Here is a 12767-nt window from a genome sequence, read left to right on the forward strand (position 1 = left end):
CACACCTGGAAAGAAATACCTAGGGATCACCAAGGAAAGGGGCAGAGCTAAAATCCACTCAAGTTCACCTCTTTTTCCCTGAAAAAAAAAATTCTTTTTTTAATGAAACATTATCTAAGGGTTGCTCTTTTGTCTGGGTCACGGGGAAAGTCACGTTACTTTAGAAAGGAAATGAAGTGGCATTTCTTGGCAGCCAATTTTGAATTCTACATTTTAAATCATTCAAAGAGCTTCTGCAGCTGGCGGAAGATAGAAACTTATTTGAAGAGAGGACTGAGAAACTCATCAAAGAATTACAACTCCTTGGGGTAATTTTGATCCTAAATAGGACAGATGCCATCTGTGTGGCATGGTTCCTTCCTTCATTCATTCGTTCATTCAGAAATATTATTAGGCGTGATTGTTGTGAGGGCCCTCTGCTAAGTACTCATGACACAAAGATAGGAGACGTGGACATGAACAAATAATTAAAGCACGTGAGACAGATAAAGAATGTATTAGCAGAGCACAACGATTGCTGGGAATAAAGGCTGCAGAAAGGCGGAGGGGAAGGAGTTGGGGAACATTGCACAGCTTAAGTAAGCCCTGACCTTCTGGGGTAAGGACGAGAAGGTCTCCAGGTGTATCCATGGGGAAGGGCATCCCAATCAGAGAGACCAGTGAGTGGTAAGCCACAGCCCAGATACAGGGAACTGCAATCAATATTCTGGAATATGGAAATACGAGATAGCAATGGAAAAGTGGTGACAGATGAGGCTGGAGAGGTAATGCTGGGTCACAACGTGAGAGGCATGGAATGCTAGATTATGGACTTTGGACTTCACCCTGTGGGTTATTGGAATCCACTGAAGAATGTTCAGTAGAAGCATAAAATGATGTGGTCTAAGTTGCATTTTAGAGTGTAGTCTGGAATCAGGAAGAATGGAGCCTAAGAGATGAGCAAAAACAGTGTTATAATAATCCAGTAAAGAGGCAATCATGGCCACAGGTACAAAGGAGGGGACAGATTGTAGAACTTGGTGACCACTGGACTAGAAAGTGAGGGGTTCCCAAGTCTCATGCTCAAGAAGCAGATTTGGGCATGAGTGCATATGGCTGTTGAAAATGTAGTTGGTGAGGTTGTTCTCAGCACATCAGAGAAGTGTATATAAACACAGAGGTTTGGGAGTCAGCACACACAGTACAGGTCAGCACACACAGTACAGGTGGTAGCTGAATCCTTAGGCATAATTTTCATTTCCAGGGGGGATACATGGAGCCTGGACCTCTCAAAGCCAAATATGGCAATAGATGTGCTTGGTTTAGCTCCCATAATGCTTTTAAACATTAAAATTTCCTGCCAATAATTAAAAGCTGTGAGATATATCAAAGAAACAAAATTGAAAGTTCTGACTTTTTTTGAAAAAGCAAAAGATCTGACAACAACATAGTAACAACTGGCTGGTTGATCAGCCAGTGTCCCTTTACCCCCCTGTCCAGCTTCACTCACTCATTACCACCTGTTTGGTCTCTGAAGACCTGATTTGCAAAGAAAGGGCTATAGAACAAGCACGGTAAGGGGCTGGCAGCAGCTGCCACCCGGACGCTACCCAAAGACATGCACGTCCCAATCTCCAGAACCTCTGAAGAGGCAAAGGGGGCAGCAGATGGAATCAAGTTGCTCAGAGTTGTGCGGATTACCCCAGTAGGGTCAGTCTAATCACAAAGTCTTCAAAATCGGAAGGGGGAGGCAGAAGAGGAAGTCGTAGTGATGCAGCATGAGAAGGACTCAGCCCCAGATTGCTGGTTGGAAGATCGATGAGGGCCATGAGCTTCTGGGAACTAGGAAAGGCAAGGAAATAGACTCCCCTCTAGAGCCTTCAGAAGGAAACACAGCCCCCGCTGACACCTTGATTTTAGCCCAGTGAGATCTGTGTATATCAGTTCTGATGTACAAAACTGCACAATAACTTTGTGTTATTTCAAGCCACTAAGTTTGAGGTTACGACAGCCATAGAAAACTAGCACACAGCTGAAAGAAAATTAGTAGCCAGGAAAAGAGACTGAGAAAAAAACAGGAGAGAACCAGAGGGAGCATAGTTAGATAATCAAGAGAGAACCCATTTTCAAGAATATGCCATCCAACGACACTTTCATGGCAAGTCCAGTTCTGAGGAAGGGTGCAATATACCAGTGATGTCCAAACCGAGGGGAACACATCAGATCCACTCTGGAACATTGTTAGGGAGATCAGTCCCAGCACCCACCCCAGGCTACCGCCCTCCACCGACGCAGATCCAGGTTTAGCCATCACTGAATGAGATGAACCGGCGTTTTACTAGATTAAATGAGTACTTTGCGTTTGTTGACTTAGCTCTTACTCTTAAGGCTCCTTGTAGCCTTTTAACAGAAGAAAGCCCATTTGAAATTTAATGCCACATTTTATTAAAGCTATTTATCTGCACGATTTTTGTCCCTAGGTGGATAATAAACTCCTTGCAGATGGTAGGTGCTTGCCAAATATTTGCTGAGTGCCTAAATGAAATGGATGTAGCCACGGGAGGACTCTGCTATTTTCTAGAGCCAGCAGGAAGAGCAGAGATTGTTTATCTCTTAAGCCTCTATAAATTAAACAATTCGGGTTATTTATGCACTTGCACTTGTTATATGGATGAAGTTGTAATTTTCTCCTTAGATGTCTAGAATCCTCCACTACTCACCGGGTCATCAGAACAAGCCAGGATTAATTCCCAGAGCGCTCCTGGACAGTTGACAAGGTACCTCCTTTCAGTCTCATTCCTGAAATGACCTTAGGTAATAGTACACTATTCTCCATAAAATGAAATCTATCTCTCATCTAATCCTGGAGGTTGCAGAGAAAATTCCAGTTTAATACCCAAAATCACTGAGCTAAGAGTGTCAGCCTCAGAGCCACGGTGGCCATCCTCCACTTGGTATAACTCTGAAGGTCAAAATGTGACATCAGTGTGGGCCCTGGACACACCGGCTAATGGAGACCTGATCTACTTTACCACCAGCAGCAAATTACCAAGACCAAGGAGAGTATTGTGCTGCTGTAGTCCCAATGTGGGAAAAGAATTCCAAATTCTGTTAACAGAAGGTTAGGACTGAAGCAGAGATTTCAGGCAAAGGGAAGAGCCATGAGCTGAGATCTAGAAAGCGGATTCTAGAAGCTTCTGAGGGACATCCTGCCTTCCGGGAAGAAGGGGTATCGATCAACTGTATGGACTGTAATAAGAGTGGCTGACAGAGAGTGCTACATGCATTCGAGCCAAGCATGTCAGGAATGAGTATGACAGCACAGAAATCGTTGGAATGGAAGCCACGTTGCAGTGTGTTAAGAATATGCTTTTGAAAAGCTCAGATGAGATGGGAAAGTAGGTCAGGGTGCTAGAAAGAAATGCCATAATAAAGGAAGATTTTTATTTTGTTGTTATGTGCTTGGTTCTATTTTTAGGATTAAGAGGACTCAGAAATATATACAATCTGAGGAAGGGAGAGGCTTAAAACACAGGAAAGAAAATGAAAAAGGAACAAAGATGGAGCTGAAGTGGAGAGATGGGACCATCAACACTAGGCACAGGTAGGGTTAGTCAAGAAATATCTCTTGAGAACTTACTATGCACCAGGCACTCTCCGAAGTGCCGGGAACGAACAATGCAGACACAGACGCCGTCCTTCCCTGCTGACATTTACAGTCTAGAAGAGCATACTTCCCTTCGGTTCCCTTTAGTTGTGAGGGACAGAAGCCAACCAGCTTAAGGGGAAAAGAGAGTTAACTCACGAAACTGAAAAAAAAAAAAACAGGCATGACTGCTTCTAAAGAGTGATTGAAATATTACAGGATTCTCTCTGCCTCCCACTTGGTTTCATTTTTCTCAAGCAGCCTGTACCCCTGTGGTAGCAGAGATGGTGCCCACCATCTCCATCATGACATGGTCTATAACGCCTAGAGTCTTGGTAAAATTAATAGACCACATCTCAGGGGCTCTGCCAAGCGCCTGTGGATTGACTCTGAAGAGATAAGGCACCAGAGTGAACGATGTTGAAGATGCAGAGATTCGAGGATGGGAAAGGGGATGCCTAGAAAACGGCTTTTCTCAGAAAATTGGAAGCCAGTCCATATGCAGAGAAGGTGGGGCAGAGGTAAGTTAGGGGGTATATGGAAAAGGGTCAAGGCTTGGAAGAGTAGCTGAGGAAAATAGGAAAAGTGGAAGACTCTTGCCAAAAGGATGATTAAGGGTTAACCAATTTGGAAAACCATGAATTTGTCATGGCCCTAAGCTGCCCAGCTACATAATTTTCTCTGCAGGTGCAGCCCTGAATAATGACAGCTGTGGCCATTTGTGTAGAAAGGTGCAGTGAGGAGCCCAATCTTCCCACCCATTCTGGGAGAACTTGGCTATCGCGCAGACCCCCAGGAGTCCAGGAGCGGTATTTGTACAAGGGCTCCCGAGGCTCTCAGGAAAGAAGGACAGAGTGTGGCCTTGTAGGACACTGAATTTAGGCAATGCAACCTCCCACATCTCAGGAAACCACCCACTAAGCACAGGACACTCATTTGATGGCACAAGGATGCCCAGACATTAGATCTCTCCTGGACCGCATCTCCTTGAAAAGGAAAAATGTGCAGGTTGCACTTCTGGCTGCTACCTGGCAAATGCTTCATGGCCTTGGCCCTGGTACATTTTCCCCTCCAAATTGTTAAGGAATTAACTTTTCTTATGCTCCCCTCAAACACCAGGCACTTTAAGTTTGATGTTTCCTTTAGCCCTGTCATCATATTGCTAAAATGGCTATGACTATACTAGTGTTATAGAGGAGGATGTTAAAACTCAAGATGCTGCTAAACTTGCCCAAACTGACACAGCTAGCAAGGAGGGGCCCTGGGGTATGGAAAGGCCGTTCTTTCGTCTCTTACTTGTGCTCCTATCTTCCATCATTGGGTTTCCTAGAACACCATTTGCTACACTGGGAGCCACGGATTTCTGGAGGTCCTCAAATGTATTCTCAAGGTCTGTGAGAAGGCTTTCTGCCCTTAGAGAGCCTTTCCTTTGCTTGGGTTTCAGAGACATTGGCCTACAGAATGGTGATCACTTGCAGGGAGCTGCCTCCTCGCCCTGAGCAGGTGTGGACGGGAACTTCGGGAGGAAGTACTGAGCTTGTCATTGTGTGGGTTGCGAAGGGCGTGGGCCCCCCCCAGCTTACCATAGCCGTGCCTTTGCCAGGAATGTGTCAGAAGGGGGATGGCAGTGGCTCCCAAGGAAGCCAGGAGGAGACATGCAAGCTGCCAAGTGGAAAATACCAAGGACAGTAATGATCACAGCAGAAAACAAAACAAAACAAAACTTCATTTGCCTTCAAAAGGCAAAGTCCAGGGGGCTTGGAGCTTTGCTTATAACACTCGAGGAAGCCCAGACCAAACACCATTGCCAGTGTTACCCCTCCCACACTTGTTCCCAGGACCAATGGAAAGAGTGAGATTCAAAGGTTAGGGCTACATAGAACATTACATTTTAAAAGTACCTCTACTTTAAAAAAAAAAAACCCAAAAAACTTTTACTCCTTCGCAAAGCTCCTCCAGTAAGGTATTATTAAGCCCATCTTATAGGGGAAGAAATAGAGCTCAGAATGGAAGGTCACAGGACAGTAGCAGGGGCAGAATCAATTGCTGGACCTTCCAGGGCAGGTTGCTTCCACTGAGCCCACTCGAAGTACCTTTCCCAGCAGTACTAGAAGACATCAGCATGGAGGTCAACTGCCATCTCCTTGAGTTATCTAGTTAATATACTTTCAAGAAAAAAAGTATATATATATATATATATATGTATATATGTGTATATACATATATATGTGTACATACACATATATACTTTATATATATATACATATATATGTCATATGTATATACATATATTTTATATGTATATATATGTATATACATGTATATATATATTTCTATATATATACATATATATGTATGTATATGTATATACATATATATATTTCCAGATCAACATGGTATTTGCTCCTACTGCAAATACCGAGTCAACAGATGTTTCACAATGGAATATTCTGGACAATGAAATAAAGGTCTTTAATGCTCCACGTCTGGTTGATGGTAAGTTTTCTCTGCCTCCTCACCAGGCGAGGCCCTTCCTTAAGTAAAGCCGAATGTGTAATTTGTTCTCATCGCTGTGGCGAGCGCAGGTAAGGCTTCGGAAACAGAAGGAAACAAAACCGGATTTTGGAAACCACCGCATTTGTCAGGGAATGCCCTTCCTTTGGTCCTTCCTACCAGGTTTTGCTTTCTGGATGATCCCCAGTGGAGACATCCATACCCATCGAGGGCCGAGAGCTGGCAGCACTGGGGCCAGCGCCACTGGCTAATAGGGTTTGTTTGACCCCCATGGTTGTTGGGAGTTTGTTTCCCATGTTTTTCAAATGGTTACTTAGTAACCAGTATTTAAAATTTGCTTAAGACAATTTAAAAAAAAAATCAGATCTGACCCAACTCAAACATAAACACCATGATTAGAAAATGGGCAAAGACTTGAACAGACTTTGCTCCAAAGAAGATACATGAGTGGCCAACAAGCCCACGAAAAGATGCACGTCATGAATCATGAGGGAAATAAAAATCAAAACCACAAGGAGATACCACTTCCCACCCATTAGGTTAGCTAATTACAGAAGGAGGAGGGGGAGGAAGAGAAAAGTAAATGACAAGAGTTGGTTAGGACGTGGAAAATTGAAACTCCTGTGTACTGCTAGAGGAAATGTAAAATGGGGTAGCCACTGAGGAAAATAGCATGGCAATTCCTCACAAATATTGAAAATAGAATTACCACACAATCCAGCAATTCTAATTCTGAGTCATACCCAATATAACTAAAAGCAAGAATTCAATCAGATATGTGTATTCTCCTGTTCATGGAGCATTATTCATAATAGCCAAAAGATGGAAGCAACCCAAAAGTCCAGTGAGAGATAAATGGATATGCATAATGTGATATATGCATACATGGAAGAGTGTTCAGCCTTAAAAAGGAAGAAAATTTTACCACATGGTATCACATGGATAAACCTTAAAGACATTATGCTAAAGAGAAATAAGCCAGTCTCAAAACAAAAAATGTGATTCCACCAATGTGAGGTACCTGGAGTAGTAAATTCATAGAGAAAGTCATTTCAGGCAGGACCCCACCATATTTTCTGAGCAAGGAACATTCTCCTGCATGTGAGAGCTTTTCCTGGGCCTGGTTGGTCAGATGAAGGCCTCTTATACCACATGCTATCTGACCTGGGACCCAGGTAGCCTGGAGATTTCATAAATTCCTCCAGCCAGGGCAAGAAACCCAGGAGCACAGTCTCCAGTCCTATATGTAAGGAGCTTGGAAATCACCATTCTGTCCCCACAACATATAAAATGTAGAACAAACTAAAAAATAAACAACGCTTCTTGAACATTTGAAGACACAGGAGGACAAGGCAAACCACTACCTCTAATATAGGAGAGACAGACAAATACAGGAAATCACAGCTTACCTGAGCAGACTCTTGAGTAGAAACCACCATGGGAACCAGCGCCAGGGTGGGAAAAGCTGACTTGCAATTAATGAATTATAAAAGGCTCAGTGTGGGCAGGTCTGAGAGTTAAAAGCTACAGAACCTAGTTTTAGACATGCCCCCAAACTGTTATGAGTTTTAACTCCAATACCTGACCAGGTTCTCATAGTAAATAGCCTAGAAAAATCCCCTGGGGCTCCTTGGGGGTGTGGGGGGAGGGGCGCATTTTGAAACACACCAGAGCTCTAGGTTCTCAACAAGTCCTGCGGGCAGGGGAAACTAATTAACCAGAAACTAACCTGCTGAGGTAATATGAGAAATTAACTGGCCTGGGGGAAGAGAAATACCTAACTCCAGATAGCCCACCCTGTCCCACCTAAAGGGAGGAGGGATGTGTGGAGGAAAAAAACCTGAGAAATACTTGTGTAGTTCAAAGGCCAGAGACCTCCAGTCACTAAGAGATGGAGACCTAATCCTAGGGCTGTAAAACTCTCCCTCCCTCTCCACACCTCACACCACATTACTAAAGGCCCATTTACAGCAGTTCATTTTACTTGGTACATCTGTCCAGTTATCAAGAAAAAATTACAAGGCATACTAAAAGGCAAAAAAAATTTTTTTGGAAGAGACAGAGCAAATCGCCAAACCAGACATGGCAGGGATGTTAGAATTATCAGACTGGGGCTTTAAAACAGCTAGGACTGGTTCTAAGGAATAAGTAGACAGCATGAAAGAATGGAAGGGCAATGTAAGCAGAGAGAAGGAAATCCTAAGAAAGAACCAAAAAGAAAACCTAGAGATTAAAAAAAAACACACACTCTAAGAGAAACGAAGAACACCTCTGATGGGCTCTTTTTAGTAGACTGGGCACAGCAGAGGAAAGAATCCCTGAGCTTAAGGATGTATATCAGTAGAAATTTCCAAAACTGAAAAGTAAAGAATAAAGATTGAAAAAAATAGGAAAGACTATCCAAGGACTATGGGACAACTGCAAAATATGTAACATATATGTAGTGAGAACGTCAAAAAGAGAAGAAATTGAGAAAGGAACAGAAGAAATATTGAAACAATAATGAATCAGAATTTCCCAAGTTTATGTCAGTTACCAAACCATATATCCAGGAAACTCAGAAACCCCGAGCAGGATGCATGCAACAAACAAACAAAAACCACCTATATTTAGGTATAATATTTTCAAATGACAGAAAATCAAAAGTGAAGAAGAAGTCCTGAAAAAAGCCAGAAGGGGAGGGGGGAAAGCTTACCTATAGAGAAACAAAGATAAGAATTATATTCACCTTTTCCTCAGAAATCATCCTAGTCCATCCACATAGACCAAACATTCTAGAATTCTGAACCCTACAAAATTAGCATTTAAATTTAAATTAGCATTTAAAACCAAAAGAGAAATAAAAATTTCCTCAAACAAAAGTGGAAGGAATGTTTTACCAACAGACCTGTCTTACAAGAAGTGTTAAAAGAACTTCTTTAGACAGGAGAATAATATAGATTAGAAATTAGGATCTACATAAAGAAAGGAAGAGCATCAGAGAAGAAACAGTGAAGATAAAATAAAAACTTCTAATTTTCTTATTCTTAATTGATCTTGCCAGATAACAGATTGTTCACTACTGGGGAATTAATCTAGACATAGACCTTACACCTTCACAGAAATTAAAATGAATCACAGACCTAAATATAAAGCACAAAACTATAAAACTTCTGCAACACCACATTGGAGAGAACCTAGATGACCTTGGACATGGAAATGACTTTTAAATACAAACCAAAGGCACAATCCATGAAAGAAAAAATTGGTAAATATATTTCATTAAAATTAAAAACTTCTGGGGACACCTGGGTGGCTCAGCTGGTAAGCATCAGACACTTGATTTCTGCTCAGGTCACGATCTCAGGGGTGTGAGATCGAGCATCACATCAAGCCCCATGTTGGGCTCCACGATGGGCATAGAACCTGCTTAAGATTCTCTCTCTCCCTGGCGCCTGGGTGGCTCAGTGGGTTAAGCTGCTGCCTTCGGCTCAGGTCATGATCTCAGGGTCCTGGGATTGAGTCCCGCATCGGGCTCTCTGCTCAGCAGGGAGCCTGCTTCCCTCTCTCTCTCTCTCTCTGCCTGCCTCTCTGTCTACTTGTGATCTCTCGCTGTCAAATAATAAATAAAATTTAAAAAAAAAAAAAAGATTCTCTCTCTCCCTTTCCCTCTCCCTCTCCCTCTGCCCCTCCTCCACCGACACTCTCTCCCCGACCTCAAAAAAACAAAACAAAAAGAACTTCTGTTCTGTGAATATTCTCAAGAAGGATGACTAATACTACTTTTTTTAATCTTTATTTTTTAAAGTAATCTCTACACCCAGTGTGGGGCTCAAAGTCACTACCCCAATATCAAGAGTCACATGGTCCACTGACTGAGCCGGTCAGGCACCCCAAACTTCTGCTGTGTAAGGCAGTGATAAGAAAATGAGACGACAACCCAGAGACTGGGAGCATACTTTGTAACAGATACATCTGATAAAGCACTATTACCCAAAATATACAAAGATCGCTTAAAAACTGACAATATGAAAAGGAACAACCTAGTTAAAATGGGCCACCTCTTAACAGACAACTCACCAAAGAAGACCTAGAGATGACAAGCATATGAGCTCTTCATCACATCTGCAATGGGCAGCAATCAGAAGACTGACATTCCAGAAAATGTCAACATCACTCTGAAGGGCTGCACAGCTATTGTGGAGAGCCTCAGAAGAGCCCTGGGGAAGGCCTTCCAGCGCATCAGTATAAAACTCCGTCTTCTTGGAAAGAAAAAGAAGAGGCTCTGGGTTAACAAACAGTGGGGAAATAGAAAGGAAATGGCTACTGTTCACACTTTCCGTAGTCACGTACAGGACGTGATCAAGGGTGTTACACTGGGTTTTTGTTACAAGATGAGGTCCATGTATGCTCACTTCCCCCATCAATGTCATTAGTCAGGGGAATAGGTCTTTGACTGAAGTCCAAAATTTCTTGGGTGACAAATACATCTGCAGTGTTTGGATGAGGCCAGACATCGCTTGGGTTCAATGTCTCATGCCCAGAAAGATGAGTTAATTCTGGAAGGAATGCTCAACTTACATCAAATTTAGCTGCTTTGATTCAGCAAGCCACAACAGTTGAAAACAAGGCTATCAGAAAATTTGAGGATGGATCCATGTCTCTGAAAAAGGAATAGCTCCTCAGGCTGATGAATAACTTCTAAGTTGTTCAGGAACAGAAATAAAATGATAGATGATTCTTGGGACCTAGTTGTGATATTTTAAAGATACAGTAAATGCGCTGTTCTTTTTGAGAAAGCATATCAAAAGTTGCTCCACATCATATGTCATCAGGAGAAGGCACATTAAAAGCATGATGAGATACTACACACACCTATCTAGAATGGCCAAAATCCACAACACTGACAACACTAAATGTTGGTGGGGTGGGGAGCAACAGGACCTCTCAGACATTGGTTGAGAGAATGCAAAACACATAGTCACTTTGAAACACAATTTGGCAGTTTCTTACAAAACTAAACATACTCTTACTGCATGATCCAGCAAACCATGCTCCTTGACATTTGCCTAAAAGAATTGAAAACTTACATCCACACAAAAACCTGCACAAGAATGTTTATGACAGCTGTTCTCAGAATTGTAAGAGCTTAGAAGCAACCAAGATGTCCTTCAGTAAGGGAACAGATAAATAAACTGAGGTCCATTCAGACAGTGGAGTATTATCCAGTGCTAAAAGAAAACGAGTTATCAAGCCATAAAAGGACACAGAGAAAGCTTAAATGCATACTGCTTAAGTGAAAGAAGCCAATCTGAAAAGCTACATATTATATGATTCCAACTATATGACATCCTAGAATAGCAAAACTATGGACATGGTCATTTCCAGGGGTTAATGTAGGGAAAGGGTTGAATAGATGGATCACAGAGGATTTTTAGGGCAATGAAAACACTCTGTATGATACATGTCATTATACATTCATTCAAACCCGTTGAACACACAATGCCAAGGGAGAACCCTAATGGATGATCACCAGAGGGGATGGGGGGGTGGAAGGATGGTGAAGAGGAGTGGGAGATACAAGCTTGCTTCCAGTTGTGGAATGACTAAATCATGGGAATAAAAAGCACAGCATAGGGAATATAGATAATGGCATTGTAATACGGTCATGTGGTAACAGACGGTAGCTACACTTGCGGTGAGCACAGCATATCATATAGAGAAGTGGAATCACTATGTTGTACACCTGAAAGTAATGTAATATCGTGTGTCAAATGTTCAAAAACAAAAAAAGTGAGCCCTAATGTAAACAATAGACTTTGAATGATTTTGACACGTCCATGAAGACCCATCCATGTAATGAATATCTAACTCTGGTTGCAGATGTTGATAATAGGAGAGGCTAAGCATGTGGGGGGGACAGGAAGGTATATAGAAAATCTCTATACCTTCGTCTAAATTTTTCTGTGAACCTCAAACTACACTAAGAAAGTAGAGTCTAGAAAGAAACTCAAGAGCTGGCTGAGGTCTCCCGGATATGGCTCAGCATTGCCACAGGAAGTGATCCTGGGCTGAGCAGGAGAGGTCAGTTACCATGACCAGTGTGCTTGAAACAGTCACCAGACCGATAAAGAGGGGACAAAAGAGGATATGGAAGAAGGAAGAAGAAGGAAAGCCATCAGTTGGAATAGAGTTTCTTAACTGGAAGGACTAACAAGACAAAACAGGAAGAGAAGATAAGAGTTATTCTGGAGTCAGAAGTGAGGCACTGGGGCTTGTCAGTCTGGTTCCATCAGGACCTCAGCAGTACCGAGCACCAGCCTGAGTATTCCTGTCTTATGTGGCTCCTGGTGTCACTTCTCCCTAGAAACAGCTCGATGTGTCCCTGAGAAGGGAGAAACCCAAACACACCAAATTCCACCCTGAAATACAATTTTGGAATTTTATCTCATTCTCTGAAAACCTGTCAGACAATGTCCATTTCAGTAATGTCATCAAATGATTTCTTCAACTGGCAAAATTTATAATCGTAGGCTTATAAAGACAATTAGAGAAAACTTGGACAAGTTGGGCAAACAGGCAGTTGTTACTAAGGTCCTACTCAGCCAACATTTGCTAATGTCCTAATGTTAACATCCAGTCAATGCCG

The 12767-nt window shown here is 42.4% G+C and overlaps 1 pseudogene; it reads left to right on the forward strand.

Moving 5' to 3' along the window:
- Nucleotides 1–10248: 10248 nt before the first annotated feature.
- On the forward strand, nucleotides 10249–10816 carry LOC111142909 (annotated as a pseudogene).
- Nucleotides 10817–12767: the final 1951 nt, after the last annotated feature.

This window comes from Enhydra lutris, unplaced genomic scaffold, assembly GCF_002288905.1.
Source record: "Enhydra lutris kenyoni isolate GAN:26980312 unplaced genomic scaffold, ASM228890v2 scaffoldscaffold9, whole genome shotgun sequence".
In the NCBI taxonomy this organism is placed as follows: domain Eukaryota; kingdom Metazoa; phylum Chordata; class Mammalia; order Carnivora; family Mustelidae; genus Enhydra; species Enhydra lutris.